At 44.4% G+C, this 25,258-nt stretch overlaps 1 long non-coding RNA gene across 11 annotated transcripts in view; it reads right to left on the bottom strand.

The window, feature by feature from the left end:
• Positions 1–25,023, bottom strand: part of LOC132535802 (uncharacterized) — a 156,088-nt gene extending 131,065 nt beyond the window's left edge. For 4 of the 11 annotated variants that reach the window (XR_009547520.1, XR_009547521.1, XR_009547523.1 and 1 more), the window contains exons 1-2: positions 24,122–25,004; positions 22,446–22,642 (exon numbers count right to left, since the gene is read on the bottom strand). This is a non-coding gene — a long non-coding RNA (uncharacterized LOC132535802). Of the gene's footprint in view, positions 1–22,445; positions 22,643–24,121 lie in introns of all 11 variants that reach the window. The other 7 variants (XR_009547518.1, XR_009547519.1, XR_009547515.1 and 4 more) reach the window with 5 other exon arrangements.
• Between the last annotated feature and the right edge of the window lie 235 nt (positions 25,024–25,258).

The following is a 25,258-nucleotide window of genomic DNA, read 5'->3' as shown; positions in this document are numbered from 1 at the left end:
GTAGCCCTTAACCTGGATATGCCAAAGCCAAGTTCTTGTTATTTAATTCTTCGGAGAGAGAATACAATGAGTAATATCATTAAGGAAAAATAAACCCTGTTTACTACGTACTCACTTATCATTCAAATGTCACACCCACTCCTCTACAAGCCCACCATTTGGTCCGCTCCAAGTGATATTCAAAAGGGTAGAGTCTCTACACCTCTGTATTCCAAACAGCCTTACTTATATTACCAAAAGTTGTGTTTTCACTCCCAGCACTTGTACCATTACATATATCTCAGGTTCTGGGCTCACCTTAGAGTACAGTTTTGGGGCCAGGTGGTGGTGCAACTGGTTGTGTGCACATGTTACAATGTGCAAGGACTCAGGTTCAAGCCCCGGTCCCTACCTGCAGAAGGAAAGCTTTGAGTGGTAAAGTAGTGCTGCAGGTCTCTGTCTCTCTGTCTCTCTCTCATTCCCTTCCCTCCCAACTTCTGGCTGTCTCTATTCAATAAATAAATAAAGACAATAAAACATTTTTTAAACAAGAGTACAGTTTTTGTTTATTTGTTTTTATCTTTATATTTGTTAGGGAAAGAGAGACACCACAACAATGAAGCTGTGTAGTAGAGGCTGGGATAAAACTTAGGTCACACACATGGGAAAGCAGTGCCCTGTCCAAGTGAGCTATTTTATAGGCCCATAGGTAAGGTATTTTAGTACTTAAAGTGGCTCCTTAGCAAAAGAATCAAAGACTACCTGCAATTCCTGGGTCTAATATCAGTTATCTGTGTAAAAAAAAAAAAGCTGTCCCCTTAGTGGGCTGATTCACATTTTAATTTGAAGGCTATGTTTACTTCTTTTGAAGTTTTCCTATTTTCTAGACATGAATACATATAGATAATCTCCTAGTAGCCAACTCTACCACCTCTAATAGAGACAAAATAGTGTTAAAATTGTAATAAACTGTATCCTTTAAAATCTTTTATTAGTGATTGAATAATGATTTACAAGACAGTAAGCTAACAAGGGTCTAATTCTACACAGTTCCCACCACCAGAGTTCTAGGTCTCAGTCTTTCCATTACAAGCTTTCCTATTCTTTATGTCTCTGGGAGTATGGACCACAGTTCTTTTTGGGGTGCAGAAGTGGGAGTTCTGACTTCTGTCATTGCTTCTCCATGGGACATGAGTGCTGGCAGTATGATCCATACCCCCGGCCTGTTTCCTCCTTTCCCACTGAGGCAGGGTCCAGGAGAGGACATACTGGTGAGGTCCTCTGCCCAGGGGAGTCAGGATGGAATCATAGCAGCATCTGCAAATACAACCAGTATTTTTTTTAAAAGAATAATTCAGTGCTTTCCCATTGCATTTCTAAGGCTACTTAATTTTTTGTTGATGTAATAATGACCAACAAGGCCATAGGAAGCCTACCTAATTTTGACAGATGTTGAGCTAAAAACATTTTCAAGACTGTAACTGAAAAAAAAAAAAAAACCCAAACTTTCTTTCACCACTAGCTGCCTCACTAAACCCAAGCTCAGTCATTTACAGCAGCGATTGTAAAATGAGAAAGAGGAAGACAATTACAACTCAAACAGCCAGACAGCACTTCCATTGCTGCAGATACAGCAGGACTCAGGCTTCTAGCATCTCTGCTGACTAACCAACACGAACAAATACAAATTGTATTAGCTTCCATCATATTTTCAGAAACAAATTAGTCCTCTCAAATATCTAGACCTCTTGAGCCAATGAAATGTATAGAAAGACAGTGATCCCCTGGAAAGAAAATAATGGCTTGGAGCAGGAAGAATGGAAAAAACAAGTTCACTTCTTGGAAATGTTTCTAATCCAGTCAAAAATGATTCATGATCTCCCTCTAGTGACCGAACAGAGAATAGCCTCCAGACACTGAATTTTTTCCACAACAGGCTTTTGCTGCCCTTGTTGTAGTTATTATTGTTGCTGTTATTGATGTCGTCATTGTTGGATAGGAAAGAGATAAATGGAGAGAGTAGGGGAAGACAGAGAAGGGGAGAGAAAGATAGATAGACGCCTACAGACCTGCTTCACTACATGTGAAGCTACTTCCCTGCAGGTGCAGAGCCAGGGACTAGAACCCGGATCCTTACGCAGGTCCTTGTGCTTTGCCCCACGTGCGCTTAACCCGCTGCGCTACTACCTGACTCCCCCATGACAGGCTTTAAGAGCTCATTTGTTTAATCTTATCCTTTGCAACTACACACACACACACACACACACACACACACACACATATATGCACATGCTCTTTATACACACACACACACACACACACATATATATATAGGTGTGATACTGCTGGATTGTAAGGTATTTCAGATTTTGTTTCCAGATCCACTCAACTTTTTCCCCTGGGGGTTGCACCAGTTTGCATTCTGACCAGCAAATAACAGAGTTCCTTTATCTACAAACGAATTCAAAAGGACATATGTACCCCTGTGTTCATAACTACATTACTCACACCTATGAACTTCCAAGGAGTAGAAGCAACGTAAATGCTCATCAGTTGGTGACTGGATAAAGAACTTGTAGGATCGATATTAATGGAATACAATTCTGCAATTAAAAAGATGACACTAAGGAGTGATGTCCAGAGATGTAGCCATGGTATTGCAGCTGCCTCATGTCACTCCTCTGACCAACTAGTTTATGAGGAGGGGCAGAAAACTTTGGAGATGGGTGTGGGGAGAAATTGTAACCCCGTAGTCTTAGAAGCTTGCAACCCACTACAAAATCACTAAAAAAAGTATATTAGACTTTTAAAAAGAAAAATGTTCTCGTTTTCCAAGGACCCTGTTTATTTTCCCTCACAGTCATATAACATTGGTATAAGTAAATACATTGGGAGTCTGGCAGTAACAGAGCGGGTTAAGCACAGGTGGCACAACGTGCAAGGACCAAAGTAAGGATCCCGGTTCGAGTCCCGGGCTCCCCACCTGCAGAGGCGTCACATTACAAGCAGTGAAGTAGTTCTGCAGGTGTCTTTCTTTCTCTCCCCTTCTCTCCATTTCTCTCTGTCCTATCCAAGAACGACAATAAGAATAACTATGATAATAATACAAGGGCGCAACAAAAGGGAATAAATATTGAAAAAAAATTTAAATAGCTAACTGGATTGTTGGATTCATTATGTACGCACCAAGCCCCACATAATAAGCCTGGTGGCAATTTCCAAATATTTTATTTATTGATTCATTTATTGGAGAAAGACAGAGAGAAACTGAGATGGAAGGAGAAGACAGAAAGGGGAAAGGGAGAGACAGCTGGAGGTCTGCATCACCACTTGTGAAGCTTTCTCCCTACAGGTGGGTACCCGGATCACTGTACATGGGACCGTGTGTGCTCAGCGGAGCGCATCACCACCCAGCCCCTGGCAAGTGTTTGTATAAAGCCTAGGCTCAGTGTTTCTTCCCCAGTATTTAAAACTTATTTGGACAGGAGTTGACAGAGTCACGGTTGAAGAGACATCAAAAGCAGTGCTCCTTGCCAAAGTAAAGTTACCAGCAACAAATCACAGGAAAACCTCACCAGCATTGTTTTCCTGAGTGACATAAGCATGAATATATCTCAAGGCTTGTGGCTGCAGTTGACAGGGAGAATTAAATCTGATGGAGCTAATATTCCTTCTCTGGAGAGCCAGTTGCCATAGCTGTTACCAGACTCACACACTCAAGACTCTCAGACAGAAGCTAAAGACATTATATAGTCCTGGCATCCAAACACTTCGCAAAGGGGACAAGTGATTGCACTGATTACAGGAACAGGGCACTGGGAAAGGGAAAAACATACACTGACATCAAATATAAAGAATTGAAACACATAAACTTGCAAAGAAAAAAACGTAGCCAAAGTGTCTCTGAGACCTCGGAAGTACCGTGGTAGCTATCTTCAGGAAAGTGGGGCCACAGAAACCTGGCAGTGGATGTAGTGTTGAATTAGACAGCAGTTATTTTATGAGCTTAGAAATCATTATTAAATCACTGATTAAAAAAGAAAGATTGGTGGGAAAGATGGCATAATAGTTATGCAAACAGATTCATGCTCTAGGCTCTGAGGTCCCAGGTTCAATACCCAACACCACCATAAGCCATCAATAAGCAATGCTCTGGTAAAAAAAAAGAAAAGACATAAGGATCCCGGTTCGAACCCCGGCTCCTCACCTGCAGGGGAGTCGCTTCACAGGCAGTGAAGCAGGTCTGCAGGTTTCTATCTTTGTCTCCTCCTCTCTGTCTTCCCCTCCTCTCTCCATTTCTCTCTGTCCTATCCAACAACGACAACAACAATAATAACTACAACAATAAAACAACAAGGGCAACAAAAGGGAATAAGTAAATAAAATAAATATTTTAAAAAAAAGAAAAGAAAGAAACATAAGGAGGAGGAAGTGGAGAAGGAGGTGGAGAGGAGAGAACAAAGAGAAGAAAGGGAAGGGAAGGGAAGGGAAGGAAAGGGAAGGGAAGGGAAGGGAAGGGAAAAGAGGAGATCTACATTCTGGTCTTTGAAGTTAGTACCAACTAGACCAGCTAAGTCCCTTCTCTGGTTGTTCCAGGGGATTTTACCAGTTGGAAATTAGGCTGTAATCCAGATGTGAAGAACCGTGGCACAGGTATGTTGCTAGAATAGGAATTAGGAGAGGTTGCAAAGGCTAAGGTGCAATGTGGAGTCTTCCTACAAGAGTGCATAATCCACACACACTCAACTGTACCAACACTGTAATCTATAACGTTTTATGATACCCCCATCCACCACTGCCACCTCACGTGATATAAGCAAATGAGAATTGCCCCACCACAGCCACGGTGTAAACTGCAGGAAAGCAAAAGATGCTAAACCAGAAGTGTAAGAAGAAAACTTTGTCAGGTAGTCAACCCATACCTGTGACCTTGGGAGAACTACCGTAACTTCCAATGGAGGGAATGAGGACACAGAACTCTGGTGCTGGGAACAGGGTGGAATTATACCCCTGTTATCTTACAATTTTGTAAGTCAATCAATATTAAGTCACTAATAAAATTAAAAGAAAAAAATTTATCAGGCAGCCTTTGTGAAAATAAGGTAGACTTCCCTAAGAATGACATTCAGGGAAACAACATAAAGACACAGAATTAGAAAAATTAACAAGCAAAGAATTAAGAAAATTCATCTTCATAAGATGGAACAGAAATAAAGAATCTCAATTCAAGAAGTGCAGTGACTATCCTTGGCTAGTGGAGGCACAGAACTTCTGTGGTGGGAAAGGTATGGGGCTACATTCCTCTTATAAATCACTCGTGAAATTTTTAAAGACTCTCAACTCAACATAGAAAAATGGCTCAATATATCAAAAATGAGTGATAGCAGCAAAAGTTGTTTTTTTATCAAAAGGATTGAATATCTTTAAATGTTTTAAAGTGTTAACAGTCCTCTATGATGACCTGAAGGAGGCAAAAAGAACAAAGGCACTGCTATGAATCTTCTACTGGATGCTTCAGTAGAATCCTAAGGTCTTGGAAACATGAACCACTTAGTGCACAACAGGACCCTATGACAACCTCTATCCTATCTCTTCACCTGTTGTTAAATTTTCGGTGGCTCTTGCCGGCCGGGCTGGCTTCACAGCGGGTAACAGAGACGCGGAGACAACGGCTGGGCAGGGAAGCTGTATTTCTTTATTCAGGAACAACGATTCACAAACTAAGACAAACTAATCACCAAACAGAACTCGGCTGTCTCTTTGCGGCGGCACAAGCACTCCCTCTTACTCTGTAACTCGGGAACTCTCCAACTCTGGAACTCTGGAACTCTCGTACTGGGGAACCCTCTGAAACTCTGGCACTCTCGAACTCAGGAACCCTCTCCCGGGGTTCCTTTGGGGCGGGGCCAAGTGGGCCCGCGAAATTAGCAGGCCTGATCCAATTCTCTTGGCGGGGGGAGGGCTAGAACAAACCAATGTAAAGCATACGACATTCACCAAACAAGCAAAATGCAGTAATACTTAAAGTTAACGTAGACTTCCACTGAAACCCTAGGGTTACTCCCTCCCTCGCTTGAGGTCAGATCCCATAAACCCAACACCAGTTTGGAAACAACAAATGACACTCAAAGGTTTAATGAATGGGAGAAAGTGTAACCTTGTCAGATAAAGAAAGGACCACAAAAGCTGCATAAGGGCAAGAGACTGGCTCACTTCATGGTGGCCTTTCTGACCAACTACTAGTGCTCTAGGCGGGGAATTCTTGGATACCCACATAAGATGTGATGGGCCCAGACCTCTAACAGATGCCTCTCTCCACCATCACTGGTCACTGTCATCAGGAATCTTATCATAAAACCTCTGTAGGCCTCTCTAGGACCTTCCCTTCACTGTAGAGCAGTAAAGGTAGGGACTTCCCCACTCTCCAAAGAGAGGCTGGGTCAACATACCCTGACACTCCAGGAAGTTGGGTCCTGAAAGGAGTGCAGCCAGAATTTTCCTAGCTGTGGTCATGGACTGTGAGCTTAGACTGAGAAGGACTCAAGGTTACATAGGCTCCTGTGTTGTTAAAATTTCGGAGGCTCCAGCTGGCCGGGTCAGCTTCACGGGCGGGTAACAGAGACGACCAGAGACGTACGGCTGGGCAGGGAAGCTGTATTTCTTTATTCAGGAACAACGATTCATAAACTAAACCAAACTAATCACCAAACAGAACTCTGCTGCCTCTTTCCCCACGGCGGTGCCAGCACTCTCTAACTCTGCAACTCTGGAACTCTGGCGGGGTTCCTAGGGGTGGGGCCAAGCAGGCCCCTGAAACTAACTGGACTGATCCAATTCTCTTGGTGGGGGAGAACTAGAATAACCCAATGTAAAGCATACAACACTCCTGTACTAAATATGAATAGATATGGGCATTAGGTCAGATCCATGGGGTTTATAGTTAACGGTATTTATATACTTTTCTTGTATTTGAGGCTATGCTCAGTCCTAATCCAGGCTGCTAGTCTTATTCTCAATTCTGACACCATCTTCCCAGACAATATTTTTAGTCTACCTGCATATTAGCTATCAGGCTCAGGCAAAAATTACTAATGACACATGCCCCTTAGAACATACCTAAAATAGACTGCCCAGCTTCTTTCCACGTGAAGACTGCTCATTTTAATCTGCCCTATTCCTATCTTTGGGTTCCTGTTTAGTAAAAAATGTGTCCTGCATTATATCTTAGTTCCTTGCAGCTACCAAGTTGCAAACGCAACTATGATGCCATCCTAACTTCCCTGGGAAGACGACCTCACCAATGTGTCCTAAAGTCTCACCTCCCCAGAGCCCTACCCAACTACGAAAGGATAAAAAGGGGATCTGGGTATAGCTTGACCTTTCAACATCCATGTCCAGTGGAGAATCAATTACAGAAGCCAGACCTTCCACCTTCTGTACCCCATAAATAATTTTGGTCCATACACTCACAGAGGGATAAAAAATAGTCAAGTTTCCAAAGGAGAGGATGGGACATGGAACTCTGCTGATGTGAGCTGTACAGAATTATACCCCTGTTATCCTACAATCTTGTTTATCATTATATCACTAATAAAAACTTTAAAAATAATAATAGTTCAAGCAGAGGTCAGACTAAGGGCGGGCAAATTCAAAAGACATGGCATCTTGACCTCCCGGGACCGAAGTCCTCACCGTGTGTCCTGGAACCTCACTGCTCCAGAACCCTGCCCCACTAGGGAATGATAGAAACAGAATGGGGGTATGGATCAACCTGCCAATGTCCAGGTCCAGTGGAGAAGCAATTACAGAAGCCAGACTTTCCATCTTCTGTACCCCATAAAGAATTTTGGTCCATATTCCCAAAGAGGAATAAAGAATAGGGAACCTTCAAATATAGGAGATGGGACACAGAACTCTGGTGGCAGGGATTATGTGGAATTGTACCTCTGATAAGTCATTCAAGAATTATAAGTACAAAACTAGAAGTTACAGAACATATAATAAATGGACTACTACTCAAAGGATTAAAAACACTATACTGGGCTCAGGCTCACATGGTTCAAAGTGCAAGGACTGGGCAAAGGATGCGGTTCAGCCCGGGGCTCCCCACCTGCAGTGGGGTTGCTTCACGAGCGGTGAAGCTGGTCTGCAGGTATGTTTCTCTCGCCCTCTTTCTTCCCATTCTCTCTCCATTTCTCTGTTCTAACAAACAACAATGACAGCAGCAACAACAACAACAATAATAATAACGATAAACAAAAAGGGCAACAAAGGGGAAAAAATAGCCTCCAGGAACAGCGGATTCATGATATTCGTGATATGCACTGGAGTCATGACGAAGGCACCAAGCTCCAGCAATAACCCTGGAGACAAAAAAAAAAAAAAGAAAGAAAGAAAAAGACTATATTGTGTCCTTTCAAAAAAATTTATGGTACTGTTGTTGATTACGCTTAGTGAAATAATAAAGTGAAGGACAATGACAGACAGATTTCATTCTTATGTAGAATATAGAAAATTGAAACATATGAAATTGAAAAAAGAACAAAAATGTGTGTATATATATATATAGTCAACCCATATCTATGATCTTGGAAAACTATTAGGTTAACATTGCAGTGGGGTTAGAGCACAGAATGTTGGTGGTGAAAGTGGTATAGACAATGGAATACTACTCAGCTCTTAAGAATGATGAATTCACCTTCTTCACCTCATCTTGGATGGAACTTAAAGAAATCATGTTAAGTGAGAGAAGGCAGAAAGAGATGGATGACTTTGGGACGGTCTCACCCATGGACAGAAGTTGAGAAGTAAGAACACAAAGGGGAAACACAAAGTGGAACTTGGACTGGGTTTGGTGTATTGCACCAAAGAAAAGGACTGTGGGGGTTTGGGGGCATTCAGGTCCTGGTACATGATGGTAGAGGAAGACTGTAAGAGTGTTTCACAGAAATCTGAGAAATTTTCACATGAGTTAATAACTGTGTTTACTGTCAACAATTAATCCCCCCGATAAAGAAAAAGGAGTAGGCAGTAGCACAGCAGGTTAAGGGCACATGGCACAAAGCGCAAAGACCAGCATAAGGACACTGGTTCGAGCCCCCACCTCCCTTCCTGCAGGGGGGTGCTTCACAAGCGGTGAAGCAGGTCTGCAGGTGTCTACCTTTCTTTTCTTTTAAATTTTATTTCTTTATTTTCCCTTTTGTGGCCCTTGTTGAAGTGTCTATCTTTTTCTCCCCCACTCTGTCTTCCCTTCCTCTCTCTGTCCTATTCAAGAATGACAGCAACAACAAAAACAATAATAATAACAATGATAAAAAGGGCTTCACGAGGGAAAAGATAACCTCCAGGAGCAGTGAATTCATAGCGCAGGCAATGAGGCAGAGCAATAACTCTGGAGCCAAACAAAAAATTAATTAAAATACTAAAAATAAAATAAAGTAACAGTTTTGTCGAGAGCAATCTATAGAGTCAGGCAAGCTCTATTAAAACCCCAATGACACAGTTCCAGGAAATTGAATAAGTTATTGGAAAATCCATGTGGAAATAAAAAAAAAAAAAAAAAACCACTCCCAAATAGTAAAAGCACTCTTGAGGAACAAGGAAAAAAAAATGGAGACATTACAAGTCCCAACTTCAGTTTACACTACAAAGCAATAGTCCTTGAAGAATGTGGTACGGGAACAAAACCAGACCTACAGACCAATGCAACAGGACTGAGAGCCCAGAACTAAAGAAGCACAAAAATAAGATGATCTTTCAGGGACTGGGCATTGTTTCACCAATACAAAGGACTTGGGGGAGGGGGAGCAGAAAGTGAAACAAGGACTGGATATGGTGTTCAAGCCCTTGGTTCCCACCTGCTGGGGGAAAGCTTCATGGGTGCTTAGGCTGGGCTGCAGGTATCTCTCTGTCTGTCCCCTCTACCTCCACATTCCTTCTAGATTTCTGTCTCACCTGTATTAATTAATAATTAACGGGAAGGAGTGTACACACCCAGTAGACTAGTCCTAAAGCAGCACGAGGAATTTCAGTTTTCTCCCCTGCTGCCAGTCAGAGACAGAGGCAGAGAGACTGAAGGAGAGCACAGCATCCATGCTTGCTGCTGTGAGGTGTGAGCTGATCTCTAGCCTGGGGCCTGCACCCAGCAAAGCAGCCTATTCCTCCAGTGAGCTCTTGCATCAGCCCTCCTCTCCCCGCCCCCTTGAGGCCCTATGCCCTACACTGGAGCAAGCCACAACCCACTGGGTGTGACCTAACCCAGCAACCTGATTAACCACCTGTCCCACTTCAGTTTAACTTCTGTCCCCAGCTCCTATTAGAAACATAAATGGCAGAGATGGGGGGGGGGGGGCAGGCAATGCAGGAATGACACACATGGCATTTTAAGGTCCTCTGAGGTGGAAGTCCAGTCAAGAGACCCAAGGGTAAGGCTTGGAGCAGCTCTGTTCTCTTGCCGCGCTGGCTGCCGGGACCAGCTACATGCATTTTCCATTCTTAGCTTTCCTTTCCCAAAGTGGGCTCTTGGGCGCTGCTGGAGGAGCCTCTGTGAGCTCAATAGACCCCGCTATGCCAACGCCTCTGCCTCTGAGGGCAGCCTCTGTCTCGGGTATCCTGGACAGATGTTAGTCACCCTGGTTTGCAGTCTCCACTCCCCACAAACCCCAAACAGCAGCCTCTGATCAGCCAGAGCTTTGAGCAGTTTGAGACCTCTCCAGATCCTCCCTCCTACAGCAGGAAGGCTGCTACTGGCTGCCTCGGATGCAAGGAAAACAAAGGCTGCCCACACAGTAGAGGGGATGGGGGCTCCCTTCAGACCACTGAGGCACTCCAGCATGTCCAGCCTTCCGCTCTGGAAAAAGAAAAGCTGAGAACTCCACATACATATGTGGTTACTTAGCTAGTAGCAGTTCATGGGGAGAAGGAGAGAACTTCTCAGCTTCTTTCACTTGACTTGGGTGGGGCTAAGTGGAGTTCTCAGGGGGCAGGTCTGCTGCTCACAGGTTATGCAAAAGCCTTGCCTGCCTAAGACTTTCACATTCCAGGCTCATAAAACAATAGTGAGTACATACTCTGTGTCCTGTGCCTCTGTCTCTACATATCTCTCATTACAGAAGTATGGTATCAAAAGTGGGCCAAAGAACTGAATAGACGTATTTCTAAAAAGAGAGATATGGGAATCAGGCAGTAGCTCATCGGGTTAAGCACAGGTGGCATGAAAGTCAAGGACTGGCATAGGGATCCCGGTTCAAGTCCCTGGCTCCCCACCTGCAGGGGAGTCGCTTCACAGGCAGTGAAGCAGGTCTGAAGGTGTCTATCTTTCTCTCCCCGTATCTTCCTTCCTCTCTCCATTTCTCTCTGTCCTATCCAACGACAGCAACAACAGCAATAATAATAATAACCCCAACAATGATAAAAACAACAAGGGCAACCAAAGTGAAAAAAATGGTCTCCAGGAGCTGTGGATTCGTGGTGTAAGCACGAAGCCCGAGCATTAACCCTGGAGGAAAAAAAAAAAAAGATAGAGAGAGAGAGAGAGATGGTGCACACACAACTGAAGAACTGCTCCACTTACTGAATATTAAAGAAATGCACTTTGAAATTACACTGAGTCCATGTCACACGTGATAATCATTTACATCAACAAAATGAGAGATGACAGTCGTAGCAAAAGTTGAGGCAAAAAAAAAAAAAATTAAAGGAATCTTTCACACATTTCATTGGAATTCAAACTGCTGTAGCCCCTTTGGAAACTATCAAGAGTCTTTAAGCAAAAAAAAAATTCAATTACTGATGATCTACCCATGTCCCTCCTAGGCATTTACACAAAGGACACACAAACACCAACTAGAGGAGAAATGGGAGTGCTGGTGTCACACATTCACCAAGTCTTAGTGTTGGCTGTGGTTGTGGTGATGGGGGTGAGACACTGTCACAAATCAGAGAAAATACTCACACAACATATATGTTATGATGCAGTAATAGTCAGTGGGCACAGAAAGTTGGGTTCATGTTCCAAAGAAATGTGAATTTCAAAAGAACTAAAGAGACCAAGTAGAAGGTAACAGGTACTAGTTGTGCCCCTAGTGGTCATGATAAATAATGTACAGGAGAGCGTCCACGTTGTAGCACACCAGGCTGAGAGCACATGCTACACTGCACAAGATCTGGGTTTAAGCACCCAGCCCCCACCTGCATGGGGAACGTTTTGCCTGTGGTGAGGCAGTGCTCCATGTATCTCTCTCTGTCTCTCTCCTTTCTACCTCTCCCCTTCCTTCCAGATTTCTCTCTCTCTACTCAATGAATAAATAAATTAAGAAATATACTTTATGGAATAGAGTGTATACACTCAGTAGAAAATCTTTATTTTTTATTTTATTATTATTATTATTTTGCCTCCAGGGTTATTGTTGGTGCTGGATGCCTGCACCGCGAATGCACTGCTCCCGGAGGCCATTATTCCCTTTTGTTACCCTGGTTGTTTTTATCATTGTTGTGGTTATTATCCTTGCTACTGATGTTGTTTTTGGATAGGACAGAGAGAAACTGAGAGAAGAGGGGAAGACAGAGAGGGGGAGAGAAAGACAGACACCTACAGACCTGCTTCACTGCCTGTGAAGCAACTCCCCTGCAGGTGGGGAGCCGGGGCCTTGAACCGGGATCCTTACGGTGGCCTTTGCGATTCCTGCGATTAACCTGCTGCGCTACCGCCCGACCACCACTGAGTAGAAAGTCTTAAGGTAGCACAAGGAGTCTCTCTCTCTCTCTCTGTCTGTCTCTCTCTCTCTCTCTCATTCTCTCTTTTTTTTTCTGGCTTGTACCAGTCAGAAGATAGCAGCAGAGAGAGTGAAAGAAAGAACACAAGGGTGCCCCCATGTGGTGAGAACCGAGCAGTAACCTGGGTCCTTCCCCTGGCAAAGTAGCACATTAACCAAGAGAACTATTCCATACACCATCTTGGGAATGTGCCAGCCCACCTCTCCCTGATCCACCTGGATCCTGGACCCTACAGGAGAAGCTACAACGCCCTAGGCATGATCAAATCTAGAAACCTGATTAACTACTCATCCCCCTTCAGCTTTCACTGCAGCCCACTGCTCCTCAGGAACAGAGATGGCAGAGATGAGGGGGAGGGAGGGACGGCAGGAAGGGCACCCTTGGCAGTTCAGGGTCCTCTGAGGTGGAGGTGCAGTCAGGTTGCCCAAGGGAGAAGCCGGGGTCTTTGCCGCGCTGCGTGCCGCGACCAGGTTACACGCATTTTCCATTCTTAGCTTTCCTTTCCCAGAGTGGGCTGCTGGGCGCTGCTGGAGGAGCCTCTGGGAGCTCAGTGGACCCTGCTATCCTTAACCCTCTGAGAGCAGCCTTTGTCTCAGGTATCCTGGACAGGTGTTTGTCACCCCTGGTTTGCACAATCAACCCCCAAACAGCAGCTCCCGTTCAGCCCGACCTTTTAACAGTTTGAGAGCCCTCCAGATACCCCTGCGGCAAGAATGCGGCTACCAGCTGCCTTAGATACAAGAAAGAGAAAGGCTGCCCCCAACAGTGGAGACGATGCAAGCGGCCCTTGAGCCCACTCTGGTGCTCCAGCATGTCCAGCCTGCCGCTCTGGAAAAAGGAAAGCTGAGAACTCAACACTAATATAATACATGGCCGCACAATGCATGGGAGTAGTTGATTGCGGCGGGAGGAGGGGTGGGGGTGGGGGGAAGGAGGAGGAGAAAGCCTTCTCATTCTGTCACTTGACTTGGGCGGGGCCAACTGGAGTTCTTAGTGGGCAGGTCAGACTTGCACAATGGTTAATGGAAAAGACTTGCCTGCCTAAGGCTAAAATTCCAAACCCATAAAACAGAGTGAGGAGTGGTCTCATAGTTAACCCTCTCCCTCTCTCTCTCTCTCTCTCTCTGTATCTTTCTCTACACATCTCTTATTAAAATATGTTTTCAGTAGTAGGTCAATATAATGAATAGATATATCACTAAAGAAGAGACAGATATGGTGCACAGACATATGAAGAACTTTTCCCCTTCGAGAATATTAGAAACGGACATAGAGGGAGAGGGGCAGTAGCACAGCTAGTTAAGCACAGGCCGGCACAAAATGCAAAGACCAGCATAAGGATCCCGGTTCGAGCCCCAGCTCCCCATCGGCAGTGGAGTCCCTGAACAAGCAGTGAGGCAACTCTGCAGATGTCTATCTTTCTCTCCTGCTCTCTGTCTCCCCTCCTCTCTCCATTGCTATCTGTCCTATCCAACAACAGATGACATCAATAGCTACAACAATAAAATAACAAGGGCAACAAAAGGTAATAAATATTTTAAAATAAGTAAGTTTGAAAATAAAGAATTGGACATGGAAATGACACTGAGAGTCCATCTCATACATGTGACAATCCTCTAAATCAACAAAACTGGAGATGACAGGTGTAGCTGAGGTTCAGCAAAAAAAGAAAAAAAAATCACTTACACTATTTATGGGAATGCAAACTGCTGTAGCCCCTTTGAAAATTACTGAGTCTTTAAGCAGAAATAATTCAATTACTGATGGTCTCCCAATGTCCCTCCTAGGCATTTACACAAAGGACACACAAACACCAACTAGAGGAGAAATGGGAGTGCTGGAGTCACACAGACACCAAGTCTTAGTGTTGGCTGTGGTTGTGGTGATGACGGTGAGACACTCTCACAAGTCAGAGAAAATACTCACACAACATATATGTTATGATGCAGTAATAGTCGGAAGGCACAGAAAGTTGAGTATATGTTCCAAAGAAATGTGAATTTCAAAAGAACTAAAGAGACCAAGTAGAAGGTAACAGGTACTAGTTGTGCCCCTAATTGTCATGATAAATAATGTACAGGAGAGTGTCCACGCTGTAGCACACCAGGCTGAGAGCACATGCTACACTGCACAAGATCTGGGTTTAAGCACCCAGCCCCCACATGCATGGGGAACGTTTTGCCTGTGTTGAGGCAGTGCTAGATAGGACAGAGAGAAATGGTTAGCAGAGGGGAAGACAGAGATGGGGCAAGAAAGATAGATACCTACAGACCTGTTTCACCTCCTGTGAAGAGACTCCCCTGCAGGTGGGGAGCTCGGATCCTAACTCTGGTCCTTGAACTTTGCTCCATGTGCGCTTAACCATCCCGTGTGCTTAACCTGCTTCACTATCGCCAGCCTCCTATTTTTTTGTCCTGCTTCTACCAATCAGAAGATAGATGCAGAGGGAGTGAAAAAGAGCACAGCGCAAAATTTGCTTCCATGTGGTGGGAGCTGAGCTGTAACCTGGGTCCTGCACCTGGCAAAGTAGCACATTAACCAAGAGAACTCATCCAGACACCTCCTTGAGACTGTCCCATCCGCCCCTCTCTATCCATCTGAATCCTGGGTCCCACAGGGGAAGCTACAACCGCTGGGCGGGACCAAATCCAGAAACCTGATTGGCCACCCCTCCCCTTCAACTGTAACTTCCATCTCCAACTCCTCTCTGGAACAGAGATGGCAGACATGAGAGGAGGGGCTGCAGAAATGGCACACAGGCAGTTTAGGCTCCTCTGAGGTGGCGGTCCGGTCACGATGCCCAAGGGTGAGACTTGGAGAAGCCTTGGATTTTGCCGCGCTGTTTGCCGCGACCAGCTACATGCATTTTCCATTCTTAGCTTTCCTTTCCCACAGCCGGCTGCTGGGCACTGCTGATAGAGTCTTTGAGGTCTCAGGTATCCTGGACAGACTTCTGTACGTCCAGTTTGCTGTCCCCCAAAAACCACAGCTCCCGATCAGCTGGACCTCTTGGCTCTTTGAGAGCCCTCCCAATATGACACCCGCAGCTGAAGAAAAACAAGTCTTGCCCACATGCTGGCAAGGAAGGGGGAGGGGGCCTCTTCAGGCCACAGAGCTGCTCCAGCATGTCCAGCCTTCTGCTCTGGGAAGGAAAGCTGAGAAATGAACACACATATGTGGTCGTGGCACAGCATATTGCCAGTTCACTGCAGCAAAAACAAGGGTTCTCACATTCTTACACTTGAGCGGGACTAACTGGAGGGTCAGACAGCACAATGGTTATTCAAAAGTCTTATGCCTGACACTTCACTGTTCCAGGCTCATAAGCAAGAGCGGAGACATAGTTTGGTAGGAGTCAATCTCTCGCTATCTCTTTCATTCTCTCTCTCTCTCTCCCTCTCTCTCTTTCTTATAAATAAAATGTTTTACAATTAGACCTAACAACTGCATACAGTTGGAAAGGAGAGATGGATGACATGTCACACAGATATATGAGGAAATCTCCACACTTCACTAGTACTACAGTGTTTCAAAAAACAATTTAAAATTACGCTGAGAGTCCATCTCATACACCTGAGAATGGCCTACACCAGCAAAACAGGAAATGACAGGTGTTGGCCAGGTTGTGGAGAAAAAGGGACACTGCTATACTGTTGTGGCAAAGCAAACTAGTGCGGCCCCTTTGGAAACTGTTAAAGTCCTTTAACAAATAGAAATGGAATTACTTTCTGATCCACTACGATCCCTCCTAGGCATTTATAGAGAGGACATGCAAACACCAATTGGAAGAGACAGGGGAGCAGTGGACTCATGCAGACACCAAGCCTTTGTGGTGACCGGTGGTGCTGCTGCTGGTGGTGGTGGTGATGGGGAGGGGGAGAAAGACTTAACTAAATCACAGCAAATATTCACACAACTTAGATGTGGTAATGGACTAATATTCTAGGCTGCCCAGAAAATCTGTTCTGTGTTCTCAGGACATGTGAATTCCAAAACTGTAAAGAGAGGGGGCCGGGCAGTAATGCAACAGGTTAAACACACATGGCTCAAAGTGCAAGGACCGGCCTAAGGATCCCAGTTCAAGCACTGGCCTCCCCACCTGCGTGGGTTTGGGGGGTGATTCACAAGCAGTGAAGAGGGTTGGAGGTGCTTTCTTTTCCCCTGCCTTCCCTTCTTCTCTCCATTTCTCTGTCCTATCCAATAACAACAACAGCAATGATGACAATAAGAATACATACAAAGGGGACGGGTGCTGGCACACCTGGTTAAGCACACACATTACAGTGTGCAGGGACCCGGTTCGAGCCTCCAGTCCCTACCTGCAGGGGGAAAGCTTTGCAAGGGGTGAAGCAGGGCTGCAGGTGTCTATATGTTTCTCTCCCTCTCTATAACGCCCATCTGTCTTGGTTTCTGGCTTTCTCTATCCAATACATAAACATAATAAAAATTAACACAAAGGGAGTCGGGCTGTAGCGCAGTGGGTTAAGTGCAGGTGGTGCCACGCAAAGCACAAGGACCGGCCGAAAGGATCCTTGTTCGAGACCCGGCTCCCCACCTGCAGGGGAGTCACTTCACCACTGGTGAAGCAAGTCTGCAGGTGTCTTTCTCTCCCCCTCTCTGTCTTCCCCCTCCTCTCTCCATTTCTCTCTGTCCTATCCAACAACAATGACAACAATAATAACTACAACAGTAAAACAACAAGGGAATAAATAAAATATATATTAATATAAATATAAAAATAATAAAATAAAAATATAATAAAAATATAAAATATAATAAAAATATAAAAATATATTAAAAATTAACACAAAAAAGAAAGAAAAATAACACTCCCTTAAAAAAAAAGATTACATACAATAAGGGTATTAAAACGGAAAAAGTGACCTCCAGGAGCAACGGATTCATAGTGCCGGCACAGAGCCACAGCGATAACCCTGGAGGCAACACAAACAAAAAAACAAAACAAAACTGTAAAGAGACTAAGCAGTAGACAAAATGAATTACACCCTGCCTCCCATTTATGATAAAGCATGTGTAGGGCAGACTACACAGCAGACTAGTCCAGTGCAACACAAGTAGCTTCGTAGCTTCATTTTCCTCCTCTTTGGCCACTCAGAAGAGAAGCACAGGTAGTTAAAAAAAAAAAAAAAGGCCACAGCGAGCTAGCTTGCTTGCTCGAGTTGGGAAGTGATCAGTAACCTGGATTTTGATCTGGGAAAGCAGTTTATTAGCCCAGTGAGCTACTCCACCAGCCTTCCTCTGCGCCCGCCTCATCTGGTCCCAGGGACCTGGAGGGGAAGCCCAATCCCACTGGGCGGGGCCAATATCCAGGAACCCGGATTACCACACCTCCCCCCTCTTCTGCTTTAACTTCAGTCCCTGGTTTCTCACCGGAACAGGAAGAGCTAGTAGACATGGGGTGGGTGCCCTGTGTTGCTTTGCGCCTCGGGAACCCACGAGTTGCAGACCCTGGTCTTCTAGGTGGAGTCCCAGGCAGACCACCCAGGGGTCAGTCTTCCAGACGCTTCGGTTTATGCTGCGACTGGCTGCTGCAACCAGGTACGTGTTTCTTAGCTTTCTTTTCCAGAGCGGGCTGCTGGGCCATGCTGGAGCGGCTTTGTGTTCTCCGGGGTTTCTTCTGTCCCCATGGCATGCTGGGAGGCCTTGTTTGTGCATGGGAGGCAGGTCTGTCTGGTAGCTGCCTTCTTGCCAAGGTGGCATCGGCTGCGCTCCGGAACCCAGGGCTGGTCCCGCTGATTGGAGCTGACATTTTAGCAGAGACTCTGTAAAGCAGGGCAGGCTTCATCCCCACTCGGGCATGAGTTCTGCTTTTATTGGGGTTTTAAAGGCAGGGGTCTGGGCTTCTAGTGTACAGCAAGGGAAAGATAAAAAAAAAAAAAAAGAAGAAACAGACAAAAACAGTGGCACAAGAAAAATATGGCACAGTGGCTAAAGTAATGAATTGAAATATGCTGCTAGGTCCAGAGTTCAGTTCCTAGCATAGCATATCTCTGGTAGCAATTAAAATTTTCTTAAAATTATTTTTGTTTATTTATTATTGGATAGAGACAGTGGAATTGAGAGGGGTGGGGAAGATAGAGAGGGAGAGATACTTGAAGCCCTGCTTCACCATTTTTGTATTTTACCCTTGTAGGTGGGGGGCTTGTACTTGGGTCTTTGAACACTGTAATATGTGAGTTTAAGGAGGTGCGCCACCACCTGGCCCCACAAAAAAAATTAACTCTCATGTTCAGCAGGGAAGCAATTGCAGAAGCCAGACCTTCCACCTTCTGCACCCCATAATATACTTTGGTCCATACACCTGGAGGGTTAAAGAATAGGAAAGCTATCAGAGGAGGGGATGGGATACGGAGTCCTGGTGGTAGGAATTGTATGGAGTTGTACCCCTCTCATCCTGTTGTTTTTTTCAGTGTTTACATCTGGACCAGTCTTCTGTCTGGACCTTCCAGAGTACAATACAGCCTCTATTTGTGGAAGTCACCTCCCTTTTGCCAGAGGGAGCTTGGGATCTTTTGAGATTAGAGGAATTTATGGAATTGCGGAGTATTTTCCATATGAAGGCAGTATGTTTCAAGCAATGCAAATGTACAAACCTAGTGTCCTCTTCCCCTGCCCTTTGCTAAGTGGAAAAAAAAAGCCTATGGATCACTATTCCTCAAACTTGCTATGACAACAAGTTAGCCCCTTTTGGATTAAAGAAGAGAGGGAGTATGATTTCATTCTTAGGAATTCCTATCAGGTACCCTAGGAATGGAGGTGGATATATCCTAGATATATGTTATTCAATACTACAATTTTGCTTATGATTTATTTTTTGATATTCATTGACTTAATTATTTTACCACAGCTCTGCTCCTGATCAGCTCTGGCTTATGATGGTGATATGCTGGGGACTGAACTGTGGACCTTATGCTCTTAGGTTCAGTGCTTTACTATTGTGCCATTCTTTTATTTTTCTGCTTTATTATTATTATTATTATTATTTATTTTTCATGGTTCTTCCATTCCTGTACTCTAGCTTCCCATGCTTAAAATTTTAAATACACCAATAAAGAATGTGAGAGCTAGAAACCCAGTTCCCTGCCTTTAACTGTGGTAAAAGCAGAACTCAGACTCCCATTCTCTATTTTTTATCTGTAATTTCCCTTGTGTTGCAATGAAGCAACAAACTTGCTTTAAAGTTTCCCAATTAATGTTGTTATGGAAAAACACTTCTAGATATTGAGTTCGAATTACACCTGTGGTTGCCTTGACAGGGCCAGACCAAAATAATTCACAGGCTATGTATGTCTGAGTGAGGACATTCCCCAGCCCTAGTTTACAGGGTCTTCACCCAAACCACAGTTGCAGATCAGCCAGACCTCCTAGTAGTTCCATAGCACACAGGATCCTGCATTGGCAAGAAGGCAGCTGCAGCTGCTTGTAGTTACAATGTAGATAAAGGTTGCCTGCAAGCTGGAGAGGATAGGGGGAGGCTCTTGAAACCACAAAGGCCACTGCAGCAGGGCCCAGCAGCTTGTTCTGGGAAAGAAAAGCTAAGAATGGAACACACATACCTGTTAGTGGCAGAACTGAGACTTCTCATATCCTTATCCATGGAAGGGCCTGACTGGACCTCCACCCCAGTGGGCCCTAAACTGCAAACTGTGATTTCCCTAGAACTCTAAAAGGAGTCTGAGAGGGGATGCGAGTATCCTATGGGGGAGGAAGATAAGTTAGCGGAATGTGGTGTGTTGCGAATTACTATGGAGAGACAGGAAAACTGTGTACCAGTATCAACAGTCTTGTAAATGATCGTTTCTCCCAAAGAAGTAATTAAAATACTGGGTAGAGAGGGGAAGAGGTAAAGTCTGAGTTTTAGCCTTCAGTTTTTTTGTATGTGTTGAAGGATTCTCATTGTTATAATATATAACTTATCAAATGACCTACATTTCTCTGAAAGGCAACTATAGGATGGCTTGTCCATATTTGCAATATAAACAAAACATACAATCTTTTGAAAATAAAGAGTAGTAAAACTGTTGCTAAGACTGTGAAAACTATAGTACTTATCCTCCTAAGAGGGTAATGGTGGAGGTCACAGAACTGTGGTGGTAGGTTAGGAAAAGAACTATACCCCTGAAATCTTACAATTTTGTATACCATTATTAAATTCCCAATACAAGAAAAAAAAGAATACTAATCTGGGTGGGCTTAAGAGCTTATCTGGATAGTATGCTGCTTTGCCGTGTCTATGAAGCTGGTTTGACCTCAGTCCACTACACTGGAGAAAACTTTGGTACTCTGGATTATTCCCTACCCTCATCTGAATAAGTCAGCTCGGAGTGGCAAAACCCTGGTTATGACAAGTAAATAAAGTAATAACAAACACTGAATTTAAAAAGCAAAACCATATGTACTGTAAAAAGAAAAAAGACAAATCATTACAATTTAAACAATTGGGGCCAGTAGGTAGTTCATCTAGTAAACTTCATACATTACCATGTACTACAATCCAGGTTTGAGGTCCTGGCCACATGCAGGGAGGAAACTGAAATGGAATAGTGCTGTGATGTTTCTCCTTCTGTCTTCCTCTCTCTCTCACCCTCTATTAAAAAAAAAATTGGTGGGAGCCAGGTGGTAGAGCAGCAGGTTAAGCGCATATGGTGCAAAGCGGAAGGACCGGCATAAGGATACTGGCTTGAGCCCCTGGCTCCCCACCTGTAGGGGAGTCGTTTCATAGGCAGTGAAGCAGATCTGCAGGTGTCTATCTTTCTCTCCCCCCGTTTTCTCCTCCTTTCTCCATTTCTCTCTGTCCTATCCAACAATGAGGACATCAATAATGACAACAGTAACAACAACTACAACAATAAAATAAGGGCAACAAAAGGGAAAATAAATAAAATATAAAAAAATCTTTAAAAAATTGGCTACTAGGAGCAATAGAATCATCCAGGCACTAAGCCCCAGAGGTAACCCTGGTGGCAAAATAGCAGTTCAAATTAAAATAAACACTCATAACTTTCATTTGAATACTGTCAATATGTCATAGGATTATTTATTTATTCATTTTATTATTATTTATTTATTATTGGATTGAGACAGAGACTTTGAGAGGGAAAGGGGAGATACAGAGGGAAAGAGACAGAGAGACACCTGCAGCCCTGCTTCACCACTTGTGAAGCTTTCCCCCTGCAGGTGGGTACCAGGGGCTTGAACCTGTGCACTGTGATGTGAGCACTTAACCAGGTGTGCCACCACCTGGCCCCAGGATAATTTATTTTCATACAGTTTTTCTGTCCACTGATTTCTTTTGCCATAAGAGCTGTCCTTGAGGCCCTGTGAATGGACCAGGAATCCACTGCTCCTGGCAGCTATTTTATTTTTCCGTTTTTTCTGTCTACTTTATTTGATAGAACTGAGAGAAATTGAGAGGGGAGGGGGTGGTAGAGAAAGAGAAACACCTGCAGGCATGCTTCACTGCTTGTGAGACTTGCCCCCCCTCAGGTGCGGAGCAGCGGCATGGCTTCATCAGGTGGACCGCTGCCCAGTCCCCCACCAACTTTTGAAGTATCATTTTTCCCAAAGCACAGGTTTACACTTCATTTACTAGTCTGTTAAACAACTAAAATGGTTCCTGCACAGCATTATAGGAGGTGTGACTTTTAAGTTATTAGTAAGAGGATTCTTACCATGATTAAAGTCAGAAATTTGGAGTCATTTGGTTAAAATTCATCCTGGTCATAAAATTATTTTTGTTATGCAGGCAATCAGCTGTGAAAACTATTTTGTACTCGTATCATTCCAGGGAACTAAGTGTAGCAGAGTCCATATTGTCATAGTCGGTGTTTGAACATTTCCAAGTTTGTTTTCTGCAGTATTACAGGACCTGTGAAATTTAAAAATAAAAAAGCCAGACATTTAGGGTTTAAGCTGCATATGATATATATATATATATTAATTAATATATATTCATTAAACATACTTGTGTATGTAAATATTAAAGGGATCATAAGAAAACAGGAAAGAATGAAAGATTTGCAGGTAACCACACATACACATACCACTCCTGAGAAAAGGTACACTCCTCAACTTCAGTTTATACTATAAAGATCTATAAAAATGGACACTTGGATCAATAGCACTGAATCAAGAGCCCAGAAATAAACTCACACATGTAGTCATGTAATATATGACAAAGGGACCAAAATTTTAATTTTCCCCATTAATGTTGTGATGGATAGAAGCTCCAAGATTTATTGCATTTCAGGTCCCACCTGCGGTTGCCCTGGACTAGCAGACCAAGTGACTTCACAAGCCATGCATGGCCAAGTCAGGATGAACCGTACCCTGCTTTACAGAGCCTCTGCTAAAATGTCAACACCAATCAGCTGGACCTGCCCTTGGTTCCAGAGCTCAGCTGAAGACACCATGACAAAACAAATGGACCCAATGGTCTGTAACGCGACCTTTAATTAACAGTTCCCTGTGGCTGTGAGAATATGTGGAGCTCAATAGATGGCTTTATTTGTCCACCAAGAGCATGGTGTAAAAATCCCTCAGAAATCTAAACACTCCCATTCCTAAAACGGCCATTTACTAGCCACAGCCCTACAGCCTCAGAGGCTATAAGGAAAGCAATCCTCTTACCAAGTTTTCATCCCTGCTTGTTTCCATAGCCCCCGGGTACTGTAGCCCCTCTGCCTATCACTGAGATGTTGGAGACACAATGGGCACCTAAAGTCATCTCATTCAATGCCTAGGAAGACAGTCTCAGGTACCATGGACTCTGGGAAACTTCAACACGAAGCATAAAAGACAGAAAACAAGTCACACAATCCCACACATCATGTAGGGTAGGGAATCAAGGAGGAATGTTTTTCATCATGAGAGAAGAGGGCCATCAGCTCTGACACATGCTATGCTAGGAACTGAACTCTGGACCCAGTAGCATTCTTCAATTCATCATTTTAGCCACTGTGCCATATTTTTTCTTGTGCCTCTGTTTTTGTCTGTTTCTTCTTTTTTTTTTTTTTTTTTTTATCTTTCCCTTGCTGTACACTAGAAGCCCAGACCCCTGCCTTTAAAACCCCAATAAAAGCAGAACTCATGCCCGAGTGGGGATGAAGCCTGCCCTGCTTTACAGTCTCTGCTAAAATGTCAGCTCCAATCAGCGGGACCAGCCCTGGGTTCCGGAGCGCAGCCGATGCCACCTTGGCAAGAAGGCAGCTACCAGACAGACCTGCCTCCCATGCACAAACAAGGCCTCCCAGCATGCCATGGGGACAGAAGAAACCCCGGAGAACACAAAGCCGCTCCAGCATGGCCCAGCAGCCCGCTCTGGAAAAGAAAGCTAAGAAACACGTACCTGGTTGCAGCAGCCAGTCGCAGCATAAACCGAAGCGTCTGGAAGACTGACCCCTGGGTGGTCTGCCTGGGACTCCACCTAGAAGACCAGGGTCTGCAACTCGTGGGTTCCCGAGGCGCAATGCAACACAGGGCACCCACCCCATGTCTGCGGGCTCTTCCTGTTCTGGTGAGGAACCAGGGACTGAAGTTAAAGCAGAAGAGGGGGGGAGGTGTGGTAATCCGGGTTCCTGGATATTGGCCCCGCCCAGTGGGATTGGGCTTCCCCTCCAGGTCCCTGGGACCAGATGGGGCGGGGCGCAGAGGAAGGCTGGTGGAGTAGCTCACTGGGCTAATAAACTGCTTTCCCAGATCAAAATCCAGGTTACTGATCACTTCCCAACTCGAGCAAGCAAGCTAGCTCGCTGTGGCCTTTTTTTTTTTTTTTTTTTTTAACTACCTGTGCTTCTCTTCTGAGTGGCCGAAGAGGAGGAAAATGAAGCTACGAAGCTACTTGTGTTGCACTGGACTAGTCTGCTGTGTAGTCTGCCCTACACATGCTTTATCATAAATGGGAGGCAGGGTGTAATTCATTTTGTCTACTGCTTAGTCTCTTTACAGTTTTGTTTTGTTTTTGTTTTTGTTTGTGTTGCCTCCAGGGTTCTCGTTGTGGCTCTGTGCCTGCACTATGAATCCGTTGCTCCTGGAGGTCACTTTTTCCGTTTTGTTGCCCTTGTTGTATGTATTCTTTTTTTTATAAGTAAGTGTTATTTTTCTTTCTTTTTTGTATTATTTTTTTTAATGTTTATTTTATTTATTCCCTTTCGTTACCCTTGTTGTTTTGCTGTTGTAGTTATTATTGTTGTCATTGTTGTTGGATAGGACAGAGAGAAATGGAGAGAGGAGGGGGAAGACAGAGAGGGGGAGAGAAAGACACCTGCAGACTTGCTTCACCAGTGGTGAAGTGACTCCCCTGCAGGTGGGGAGCCGGGTCTCGAACAAGGATCCTTTCGGCCGGTCCTTGTGCTTTGCGTGGCACCACCTGCACTTAACCCACTGCGCTACAGCCCGACTCCCTTTGTGTTAATTTTTATTATGTTTATGTATTGGATAGAGAAAGCCAGAAACCAAGACAGATGGGCGTTATAGAGAGGGAGAG

The sequence above is a fragment of the Erinaceus europaeus genome, chromosome X (assembly GCF_950295315.1).
Source record: "Erinaceus europaeus chromosome X, mEriEur2.1, whole genome shotgun sequence".
Taxonomy (NCBI): Eukaryota; Metazoa; Chordata; class Mammalia; order Eulipotyphla; family Erinaceidae; genus Erinaceus; species Erinaceus europaeus.
This window is presented reverse-complemented; position numbering and strand designations above follow the sequence as displayed.